Source organism: Grammomys surdaster, unplaced genomic scaffold, assembly GCF_004785775.1.
Source record: "Grammomys surdaster isolate TR1022 unplaced genomic scaffold, NIH_TR_1.0 185, whole genome shotgun sequence".
In the NCBI taxonomy this organism is placed as follows: domain Eukaryota; kingdom Metazoa; phylum Chordata; class Mammalia; order Rodentia; family Muridae; genus Grammomys; species Grammomys surdaster.
The window spans coordinates 13829170-13841663 of NW_021604630.1; the positions used below are offsets into that span (position 1 = coordinate 13829170).

A 12494-nucleotide genomic window follows, 5' to 3' on the forward strand; every position below is an offset into this window, starting at 1 on the left:
CTTAATGAATGTTAATTAGTGACCATGCAATAAGTTCAATTCAACGATTGAAACATTACTGAAGGAAATGACATTTTTTTAGGAATGTTGCATATTGTTCCATCAAGCTAGCAAAGAGATGAATCACGGCAACACAGAGCAATACACCTCACAGTGTTCTTTGCCCCAATTATGGGATTTCTCAATGATTAAATATTTGATTTATCCATTTACCCAGAGTGACTAAAATGTATTGATCTATTGCAAGTCTTATTTATTTATTTCTATGACTAGATGAAGGACCTGAAGGCAGAACCAGGTGTTTAGAAGGGTGTAAAAATAGGCCATGACAAAATATATACAGATAAACATCAGATCAGGAAAGTCAAAAGCACAAGACATTCCTTAGTTTTTTGTAGGAATTCAGATATGCTGACTTCTGGACCTTTACGACCTCCAGGTATGGTACAATAATTGATTTGTGTTGATTAAATCCACTGAGTTGTGATCTTTGTTGTAACAGCATTCAGAAATTAATATTTCTGTTTTAAAAGAACACAAATTAATTATCTTTATTCACACAGTGTATCCACTTTCAATTTGAAAAGTATGTTTGCAGTCCTGAAAGTACCTGTTTCAAAACACTGAAATGTCCTGAAGACAAACATTAAGCAACCTACACAAGGTAAAGAATGAAAAATAAAAATTTGATATTGTTGAAAAATAACTGTCTATTGAATGATATACTACTTGATAATACAGTGGATTAGATTTTCTTCCTAGATTTAGCCTTCAAGGGAACAGGCTGAAATTGACAAAGGGTTATTATTTGATAAGATAGCACTTTAGGGAGTTGATATCTATAAGAATCACTTAGAGGTTGTTTTCTTAAATGCAGATGGCTGACTGCTATCATCAGAGTTTAGAGTGAGTCTCAAAGAATTTGCATCTTTATAAGATTCTAGATGATGCTGACATGATACCTCCAGGGAATAACCTTGAAAAACAGGGGTGGAATATAGTATCAAGGACATGCTACTCAGACAAGCTAAGCTCATGCAGTAGTTCTGTCACTTTCTAAACATGCTGTCTTTCTGGTGATATTCACTTCCTATCTTTCCAAACAAGGTGGCATTATGAAAAACAAAATTGTATAATGCAAATTGTTGAAAAGAAATAAATTATTATTTATGTTAGAGAAGTATTATGTTGGAAACAAATGTTTTGCCAGTTAAAGAATATTTGTTATTTTCTAAATCCTAGATTTAGTCAGTATTAAGTTAAAGATCAAGACTTCTGGTCTGGGCCCTAGCAAAGATCAGGTCTCTGGCGGCAGCTCTGTACCCAACCTCAGAAAACCGAGAGAAAGTGAGCCTCCCAGGAGCCTTAACTTGGGCAGCATCTCAGGTAAGGAAACAGCAACACTTGCCCCAAAAAAGGGGTAACCGTGACCCACTGGGACCCAGGAATTCATTCCTGACCCGGAGCACAGGTTCCTTCTGGTCTGGGCCCAAGCACTCGGCAGATCCCGGGAGACAGCTCTGCACCCAAACTCACAGAACCCAGAGGAAGCAGGGCTATCAGGAGCTCTAATGCAAGCAGTATCTTAGGAAAGGACGGGCAATACTTGCCCCAAACAGAGAGTAACTGGGACGCACTGGGACCCAAGAATTCACTCCTGGCTGGGAACACGGGCCCCTCCCAGTTTCCACCTGAGCACTGAGCAGATCTTGGGCCTCAGCTCTAACCCCAGCAGCAAAACCCATCCCAAACAGTTCTGACACAACCTAGATAATAGGAAAGACAGGCCCCAGTCAGAGACAGCACAGATAGCACAAAGGAGATCCAGATGGCAAAAGGCAAGCACAAGAACACAAGCACCAGCAACCCAAGGTACTTGCCATCATCAGAACCTAGTTCTCCCACATTAGAAAGTCCTGAACTCGCCATATCACCAGGAAAGCAAGAACCAGATCTAAACTCACTTCTAATGATGATGATAGAGGACTTTAAGAAGGACATAAATAACACTATCAAAAAACTTGAGGAGAATACAGGTAAACAAGAAGAAGCCCTTAAAGAAACACAAAAATCCTTTAAAGAATTACAAGAAAACGCAAACAAACAGATTAAGGAATTGAACAAAACCATCCAGGACATAAAAATGGAAGTAGAAACATTAAAGAAATCACAAAGGGAAACTACCCTGGAAATAGAAAACCTAAGAAAGAAATCAGGAGTCATAGAAACAAGCATCATCAACAGAATACAAGAGATAGAAGAAAGAATCTCAGGTGCAGAAGATACCATAGAAAATATTGATACAGCTGTCAAAGAAAATGCAAAATGCAAAATGTTCTTAACACAAAACATCCATGAAATCCAGGACAAAATGAGAAGACCAAACCTAAGGATAATAGGTATAGATGAGAGTGAAGATTCCCAACTTAAAGGGCCAATAAATATCTTCAACAAAATTATAGAAGAAAACTTCCCTATCCTAAGGAATGAGATACCCATAATCATACAAGAAGCCTACAGAATGCCAAATAGACTAGATCAAAAAAGAAATACCTCCTGTCCCATAATAATCAAGATATAAAATGCACAAAACAAAGAAAGAATTTTAAAAGCAGTAAGAGAAAAAGGCCAAATAACATATAAAGGCAAACCTATCAGAATTACACCTGATTTCTCACCAGATACAATAAAAGCCAGAAGATCCTGGACAAATATCATACAAACCCTAAGAGAACATAAATGCCAGACCAGGCTACTATACCCAGCAAAACTCTCAATTACCATAGACGTAGAAACCAAGATATTCCACAACAAAACCGAATTTACACAGTATCTTTCCACAAATCCAGCACTACAAAGGATAATAGCAGGAAAGCTCCAATACAAGGAGGGCAATTATACCCTAGAAAGAGCAAGAAAATAATCCTTTTCCATCAAACCCAAAAGAAGATAACAATACAAACGATGTCTCCACTATTAGCAAAAATGACAGGAAGCAACAACACCCTCTCCTTAATATCTCTTAACATCAATGGACTCAATTCCCCAATAAAAAGTCATAGGCCAACGGACTGGATATGCAAACAGGACCCAGCTTTTTGCTGCTTACAGGAAACCTACCTCAGCTACAAAGGCAGACACTACCTTAGAGTAAGAGGTTGGAAAACAATCTTTCAAGCAAATGACCCTAAGAAACAAGCTGGAGTAGCCATTCTAATATCGAATAAAATCAACTTTCAACTTAAAGCTATCAAAAAGGATAAGGAAGGACATTTCATACTTGTCAAAGGAAAAGTCAACCAACATGAACTCTCAATTCTGAATATCTATGCACCAAATACAAGAACACCCACTTTCATAAAAGAAACCTTACTAAAGCTCAAAACACACCTTGCACTTCACACAATAATAGTGGGAGAATTCAACATCCCACTCTCAGCAATGGATAGATCACGGAAACAGAAACTAAATAGAGATACAGTGAAACTAACAGAAGTTATGAACCAAATGGACTTAACAGATATCTATAGAACAATTCACCCCAAGGCAAAAGAATATACCTTTTTCTCAGCACCTCATGGCACCTTCTCCAAAATAGACCATATAATTGGGTACAAGACAGGCCTCAACAGATACAAAAAAAATTGAAATAATCCCCTGCATCCTATCAGATCACCATGGTCTAAGGCTAGGCTTCAAAAATGACAAAGACAATGGAAAGCCCACATTCACATGGAAACTGAACAACACCCTACTCATTGATAATCTGGTAAGGGAAGAAATAAAGAAAGAAATTAAAAACTCTTTAGAATTTAATGAAAATGATGACACATCATACAAAACCTATGGGGTACAATGAAAGCAGTGCTAAGAGTAAAATTCATAGCTCTAAGTGCATACAAAAGGAAACTGGAGGGAGTATACACTAGCAGCTTGACAACGCACCTGAAAGACCTAGAACAAAAAGAAGCAAATACACCCAAGAGGAGTAGATGATGGGAAATAATCAAACTCAGGGCTGAAATCAACCAAATAGAAACAAAAAGAACTATACAAAGAATCAATAAAACCAGGAGCTGGTTCTTTGAGAAAATCAACAAGATAGATAAACCCTTAGCTAGACTAATCAGAGGGCAGAGAGACAGTATCCAAATTAATAAAATCAGAACTGAAAAGGGTGACAGAACAACAGAAACCAAGGAAATTAAAAAAAATCATCAGATCCTACTACAAAAGCCTATACTCAACAAAATTGGAAAATCTGGATGAAATGTACAATTTTCTAGACAAATACCAGTTACCAATGTTAAATCAGGATCAGATAAACCATCTAAACAGCCCCATAACCCCAAAAGAAATAGAAGCAGTCATTAAGAGTCTCCCCACAAAGAAAAGTCTGGGATCAGATGGCTTTAGTGCAGAATTCTATCAGACCTTCAAGGAAGACCTAATACCAATTCTCTTCAAACTATTCCACAAAATAGAAACAGAAGGAACACTACCCAATTCGTTCTATGAAGCCACAATTACGCTCATACCTAAACCACACAAAGACCCAACAAAAAAAGAGAACTTCAGACCAATCTCCCTTATGAATATCGATGCAAAAATACTCAATAAAATTCTAGCGAACCGAATTCAAGAACACATCAAAACAATTATCCATCATGATCAAGTAGGCTTTATCCCAGGAATTCAGGGTTGGTTCAGTATATGGAAATCCAACAATGTAATCCACTATATAAACAAACTCAAAGAAAAAAACCACATGATCATATCACTAGATGCTGAGAAAGCATTTGACAAAATTCAACACCCCTTCATGATAAAAGTCTTGGAAAGATCAGGAATTCAAGGTCCGTACCTAAACAGAGTAAAAGCAATATACAGCAAACCAGTAGCCAGCATTAAACTAAATGGAGAGAAACTTGAAGCAATTCCACTAAAATCAGGGACTAGGCAAGGCTGCTCACTCTCCCCCTACTTATTCAATATAGTATTAGAAGTCCTAGTCAGAGCAATTAGGCAACATATGGAAGTCAAAGGGATACAAATTGGAAGGAAGAAGTCAAAATCTCACTATTTACAGATGATACGATAGTATATTTAAGTGACCCCAAAACTTCCACCAGAGAACTCCTAAACAAGATAAACAACTTTAGCAATGTGGATGGATATAAAATTAACTCAAGCAAATCAGTAGCCTTCCTCTACTCAAAAGACAAACTAGCTCAGAAAGAAATTATGGAAATGACACCCTTCAAAATAGTCACAGATAGTATAAAATACCTTGGTGTAAATCTAACCAAGCAAGTAAAAAACCTGTATTACAAGAACTTCAGGCCCCTGAAGAAAGAAATCGAAGCAGATCTCAGAAGATGAAATGATCTCCCATGCTCATGGATTGGAAGGATTAATATAGTAAAAATGGCTATTTTGCCAAAAGCCATCTACAGATTTAATGCAATCCCCATCAAAATTCCCACTCAATTCTTCACAGAGATAAAAAGAGCAATCTTAAAATTCATTTGGAATAACAAAAAACCCAGAATAGTGTAAAACTACTCTCAGCAATAAAAGAAATTCTGGGGGAATCACCATCCCTGACTTCAAGCTGTACTACAAAGCAATAGTGATAAAAACTGCATGGTATTGGAAATGAGACAGGCAGGAGGATCAATGGAATAGAATAGAAGACCCAGAAATGAACCCCCATACCTATGGTCACTTGATCTTTGACAAAGGAACTAAAACCATCCAGTGGAAAAAAAGACAGCATTTTCAACAAATGGTGCTGGTCCAACTGGAGGTCAGCATGTAGAAGAATGCAAATTGATCCATACTTATCTCCTTGTACAAAGCTCAATTCCAAGTGGATCAAGGACCTCCACCTAAAACCAGCTACACTGAAACTAATAGAAGAGAAATTGGGGAAAAGCCTGGAACACATGGGCACAGGAGAAAAGTTCCTGAATAGAACACCAATGGATTGCACTCTAAGACCAAGAATTGACAAATGGGACCTCATAAAACTGCAAAGCTTCTGTAAAGCAAAAGACACAGTCAATAGGACAAAGTGGCAACCAACAGATTGGGAAAAGATTTTCACCAACCCTACATCTGATAAAGGGCTAATATCCAAGGTATACAAAGAACTGAAGAAATTAGACTCTAAACAATCAAAGAACCCTATTAATGGAGCACAGAGCTGAACAAAAAATTCTCAATCAAGGAAACTCCAATGGTTGAGAAGCACCTAAAGAAGTGTTCAGCATCCCTAGTCATCAGAGAAATGCAAATGAAAACAACACTGAGATTCCACCCCACACCAGTCAGAATGGCTAAGATCAAAAACACAGGTGACAGCAGATGTTGGCGAGGATGTGGAGAAAGAGGAACACTCCTCCACTGTTGGTGGGATTGTAAACTGGTACAAACACTATGGAAAGCAGTCTGGCGGTTTCTCAAAAAATTGAACATAGTGTTACCTGAGGACCCAGCTATAACACTCCTGGGCATATACACAAAAGATATTTCAACATACAACAGGGAAACATGCACCACTATGTTCATAGCAGTCTTATTTATAATAGCCAGAAGTTGGAAAGAACCCAGATGCCCTTCAACAGAAGAATGAATGCAGAAAATGTGGTACATTTATACAATGGAGTACTACTCAGCTATTAAAAACAATGAGTTCATGAAATTCTTAAGCAAATGGATGGAGCTGGAAAATATCATTTTGAGTGAGGTGACCCAACCTCAAAAGAACATATATGGTATGCACTCACTGACAAGTGGATATTAGCCCAAAAGCTCACAATACCTAAGACACAACATATAGACCACATGAAACTTGAGAAGAAGAAGGAAAACCAAAGTGTGGGTGCTTTGGTTCTTTCTGGAAGGAGTATCAAAAGTTTCAACCAGAGCTCCCAAAGTCTAAACTGCCAGCCAGAGAGCACAAAGGGAGGGACTCATGTCTCCATCTGTATAGGTAATTGAGGATGACCTTGTCAGACATCTGTGGAAGTGGGGGCCATGGTCCCCGAATGTTTGGATCCCCTAGTGTTGGGGAATTCAAGAACAGGGAGATGGGACTGGGAGGATGTTTGGAGCACACCCTCGTAAAAATAGGAGGAGGAGGTATGGGATAAGTGGTTTTGGGGGAGAATGGGAGAGGAGATAACATTGAAAGGTAAATACTTAAAATATCCAATAAAAAAAACAGATAAAGGGTCTAAAAAAAAGAGAGAGAGAGAGAGTTTACTTATTTCAAACTATTTTCAAAAATTTCTAGGAGATGCTAATTAAGATCTTATTTTAAGTTCTCCACAAAAGAATCTAAGTCTTTGTTTAATGTTCTCAAGAGAGAAGTAAATCCTAATTTTCCTCAACAATTAATTGTCAAAAGAGAGGTAATCTCACAAAAACTAGAAGAAGCTATTACTAATCGATATATTATATAGTCTCATTAGTTGTCGGCGGTACTATAACAGTCCTTTGATAAAGATTATAATATAGATTTATATTTCTTTAAATAGGGTCTTCATGACTCTCTGAGTGTGGAGGGAGCGACCGTTGGATCTTCTACCCTGATTTTACAAGAACTCTGAAAAATTGGCTTTAAAAACAAAAGCGTGGGAATGGTACCCCCTAGAAGGAGTCCCCTGAAATACTGTCCAGAATGCCTTGTTCACTTTTAACTCTCTAAAACTGAAAGCTCATGGCAAATCTGCTGCTGACTGCCTCTGCACCACCAAGACCAACAAAACCTATGCCACAGATATGGGGAAGAACCCTCTTACCCTTAAAGGGAATGGCCCAGACTCAGTTCCCTTACGGGGCCAAGGATTGATATCCCTGTCTGATACCACAGAAGGCACAGCTAACAGGCTACAAAAAAGATTAATGAAATAAATAGATACCCCCACAAAGCCAGGCCCAACCATAAATAAGGTGAATAACAATTTACATCCAGTGAAGAGAAATCTCCCTGAGAATTCCCTTCTTTTTCCTTTCCAGGTAAAAATGAATCACCTGTGAATCCAGATGCTGGCCTCTGAACTTATACTACTCAAACCTTTGAAGGGCCACTGACAAGAACATCAAACAACTAGAGATTGACATCACTAATCTGAAGAAATCCCTCATTTCGTTGTCTGAAGAGACCTCCAAAAAGATCTCAAAGATCCTTAATGGACTTGATTTACTCTATTACAATAGAAATGGCTCTATACAACTCTTGTATACAGCCCTTAAAGAAAAATGTTGCCTTTACATAGACAAGACAGGGAGGGTTAAAGAGAACATGAAATAGGTCAGTGAAGGCCCTGAGAAAAATCAGAGAGAGAAAGAGACATATGAATGCTGGTACAAGAATTGGTTTTCAGCCTCTCCATGTTGTCAACCCTACTTCCTCCCATCTTGGGACACTTATTTTGGTTCTTTTTGCTTATTTCTGGGCCTATTTCTTGTCCCTGGGCCTCAAATAGGCTGACTAACTCGGTGAAACAACAGATAAATAATTTGATAGCAAAACCTATTCAGTAACATTATCATAAGTTAGCTCTGGAGGACCACAAGACTCAAGATGAGGTTGTTACTTTATACAGGATGCTCCCAAAACCCATCTCCACCCAACCTAAAATGGGGGACTTCTGCCCCTAGACCAAGCAGAGAGGAGCCACCCAGAATCCCCTCTGACAGACGATCTGAATTCTTGCTTAGGCTGCGAGGCTAAGCACTGCAAGGGAATATAAGTAAAAGATAAAAATATGTCTCTGTGTTCCCAGAGGGACAAGCCTGACTGCATAGGGGTTGATGTCAAAAGTATCCCCTCTCCAGGAAAAAGACATCAGGATGGGTATGGCCCTCATGCCTCACCGGACAAAGACGGGGGACCGGAGCCATTACAAGGTCCCCTTCAATTACTGGAGGTCAGTCCTCTATCCCTGCCTTCACAAGATTAGAATCGCCACAGCCCTTCTATACTTAGAGAAGGGAGGAAATGTCAGAGGCAGCCCTGTTTACACACTGAAGGCCTAAAATCAGCCATAGGCCTAAAATCTGCAATAGGCCTAGCATACATGTATACTAACACCAAGTCTTGGGTCTCTGTAAAAAACAAAAACAAAAAAACAAAACAAACAAAAAAAAAACAAAAAAACATTGAAACAGATGGATATAAGCTATTGTAAACAGGCAGCTTTTGTGGAAATTTACCAGCCTGAGTAGTCATAGACCTTGTAAATAGGTAGCCTTGGCACACAATACCAACTTAGATAAGGACAAGTGAGTCATAGGCAGAGTCATAGTGACCTGTCCCCTGAACATTCACCCAGCCGATACCCAGTTCTGAAAGTTATCTGTATTCCCCCTAAACACCCACACTCCAGTGTCATCCCCTTCCCCACATCCTGCCTTTCTGTGTTTATAACCCCTGTGTGAATGAACTACGATTTGAGAAAAAAATAAATAAAATTATTTAAAAGAAAAGAAAGATGTGAAAAAGAAAAAAAGAAAAAAGTTAAAGATCAATATATGTAGTATATAAAATATAGTATGAACAATTTTTTAATTGAAAGTAGTTTAAATCAAGGCATTACATATCTGGCTGTCAAGTTCAAAATAACACAAAATACTTACCATCAATAGAATCTATAGCATTCATGCACATACACACAGGACTAAACCATTCTGGTACAGTTGTTGGCTTGTTTGTTTGGTTCTAGGAATTCAGCTTAGGTCCTTGGATGTGTTAGGCAAGCACTTTACCATGGCATTATATCCCCAGCCTCATATCTAACATTTCTTTATACTTTGAAAAGTAGCCATATATGATTATTGTACCTGTACATAGCCAATAGCTATTTACTCCAGTTGTTGGCAGAAAACTATGAAATAGCAAGAAGCTGCTGCCTTTTATCAATCATCATTACTGTGTTTTAAAATAGATTTACTGATCACACAAGTTTTCACAAGTGTTGAATGTTTGACTACCCAAACACATGTCTAAATAATAAATATTTCCTTAAAGTTGGAATCTGATAAATGTATCAAAATAAGCACGTCTGTGAGATAGAGTATACCTATATAAATATAAGTACCTGCAGGCACATGTAAACCCTTTTCTATACTTCCTCCACACTCAGGAGGGCCAGGTTTGGGCAAGCAAAATGAAATGTTCCTTTATCAATACTATAAATGGATCATGTGTCTGGAAGACAGAACTGTGGGTTCAATCAGAAGCCTTTTAACTGTAAGCAATTTTCCACTGTCTCCCTACTATACTATAAAGGCGGTCAACATCATTATATGCTAATACTGTTCTCTCTTTGTTACCTTTTGTACTCTATTACTTGGACTTGGTAAGACACAAACAGTAAAAAAAAAAGACAGACATTTTTTTCTTCTAAAATCTGATTGGAAAACAACAAAACCTCAACCACCAGCACATTAAACTACCTTATGCATGATTCTAAAAAAAAAAAAAAAAGTTTTGCCTGGTTAACAGAGCAATTGTACAAATCAGTTTATAAAGTTTTACTGAAGGAAGAAAATGGTAAGTTGTCTCAACTATTGAAAAAAATAGAGCGACTCAAAACGGATGGAGGGTGCATGTTTAGGAAGCCAAGACAGCTCTTGGCTCTGCAGCTCATCTGTTCACAGTGTTAAATAATATGAGGTATAAAACCTGCCACGTTCAGATAGATGGACTTTGAATCCTCCAGACAGGTTGTGGTTTTATCTCACTTAGTATCTGTCATAATGATGGGTGGGCATATGCCCAGCAGTGTTTGTAAGCCTTTCATGTTAATGGATTGATAGTCCCAGATTCAGATCTTTATGGCCGGCTTCTAGCAAACAGTTTTACAGTCTCCCCAATTACATACAGGATGGTAAAGAGGAAGCCTGCATTTTAACTTTGTTCAGTCTATTACCTAGAATATAGTGTTAGCATAAAAAACATTCTGGGAAGGAAGGCATAGATGCATTTGGATAAACCCTTTGGATGAGAGATAACTTATCATCCATAATGAAACTCAATTACACCATTAATGAGTGACAGTTAATGCACCAAACATATTTTATAAGTAGGGATTTCTGTATGCTTTAAAGGATTATAGAAATTTATTTCTAACAAAGTGTTCGCAGATTATTGGTTTTCCTCTTTGTGAACTAAAGCAGGGTAGGGTTGTAGATATCAATAGTCACTTCAAAAACACAAAATGATTGCTTTATATAAAATATCTGGTTTTAGGTAGCAATCAATAAGTACTGGAAAACCTTCCTTTCCCTCCCCACTCCCACAGAAAGCTAGATACTAAATCATGGATTATCTGGAATTCCAAGCAAATCACACTTGCAACATAGGAACTTCCAATATTCATATGTTTAAGCTTTAAGCAGTTTTTAATCATTCAAGCATATTAATAGTTAGATCGTCTTAATACTATTTTTTACTTTAAAATTATGTTCGTAGAAAAATATTGAAGACTTCAGATTTCTCCTCTACTTGCTGTGGTCATCTAGTGAACTTCCAGCCACATACACTCATGTCTTTCTCACACTTGTGCTTGATTGAGAATTTACCCATAGCTTCACATCTATTAGTCTATTTCTCTCTATTAGTCTCTATCGCCTCTCAGTTGTTTCCATGGACACAGAGATGAGAATCTAGATTTCCTCTCCAATGGTGTCTTCATTTAAACGATCATGGTAGAAAACTTCAAATCACCAGCATCTTCCTTCCAACATAACTGAATTGGGAACACATTTCCATTTTAATACTTTATTATTTCTCTTAACTTAAAGACCATGTGACACATTTACTTCTCTTTGAGGTTACAATCCACTGACTCCACCAACACCCATGCTAATTCTGCATGAGTCCAAGGAAAGGTTGGTCCAGATAGCAGGTTTCAGGACAGTTAGGGCTTCATAATAGAAAAATCTTGTCCCCAAAACCAAAAACAAAATAACTTGCTAAGGTTATGAGAGCAGGCGAGCTGCCCTTGCCCCTCACCTACTGCGACATTCAAGAGAGTAGGCAAAGGGGTTTGAAACGCCATAGGAAGAACAACAATATCAAACAACCAGACCCCACATAGCTCCCAGAGACTACACCACCAACAAAAGAGTAAACATGGAGCAACCCATGGCTCCGGCCACATAGGTAGCACAGGATGGCCTTATCTGACATCAAGAGCAGGAGAGGCCCTTTGTCCTGTGAAGGCTCAACGCCCTAGTGTAGGGGAATGAGAGGGTAGGGAGTCAGGAGTTGGTGGGTGAGTAAGCAGCCTCATATAACCAGGGAGGAATGAGATAGAGGATTTCTGGAGTTGAAACAGGAAAAGTGAATAATAGCTGAAATATAAATAAATATCCAATTATAAAAAGAAAGAAAAAAGAAGAAGAAGAAGAAGAAGAAGAAGAAGAAGAAGAAGAAGGAGAAGGAGAAGGAGAAGGAGAAGGAGAAGGAGAAGGAGAAG

At 38.1% G+C, this 12494-nt stretch overlaps 1 protein-coding gene across 1 annotated transcript in view; it reads right to left on the bottom strand.

The window, feature by feature from the left end:
- Sgcz (sarcoglycan zeta) overlaps positions 1 to 12494 on the bottom strand; it is a 1017502-nt gene that overhangs the window by 393153 nt on the left and 611855 nt on the right. The gene's annotated exons all lie outside the window — the stretch shown is intronic.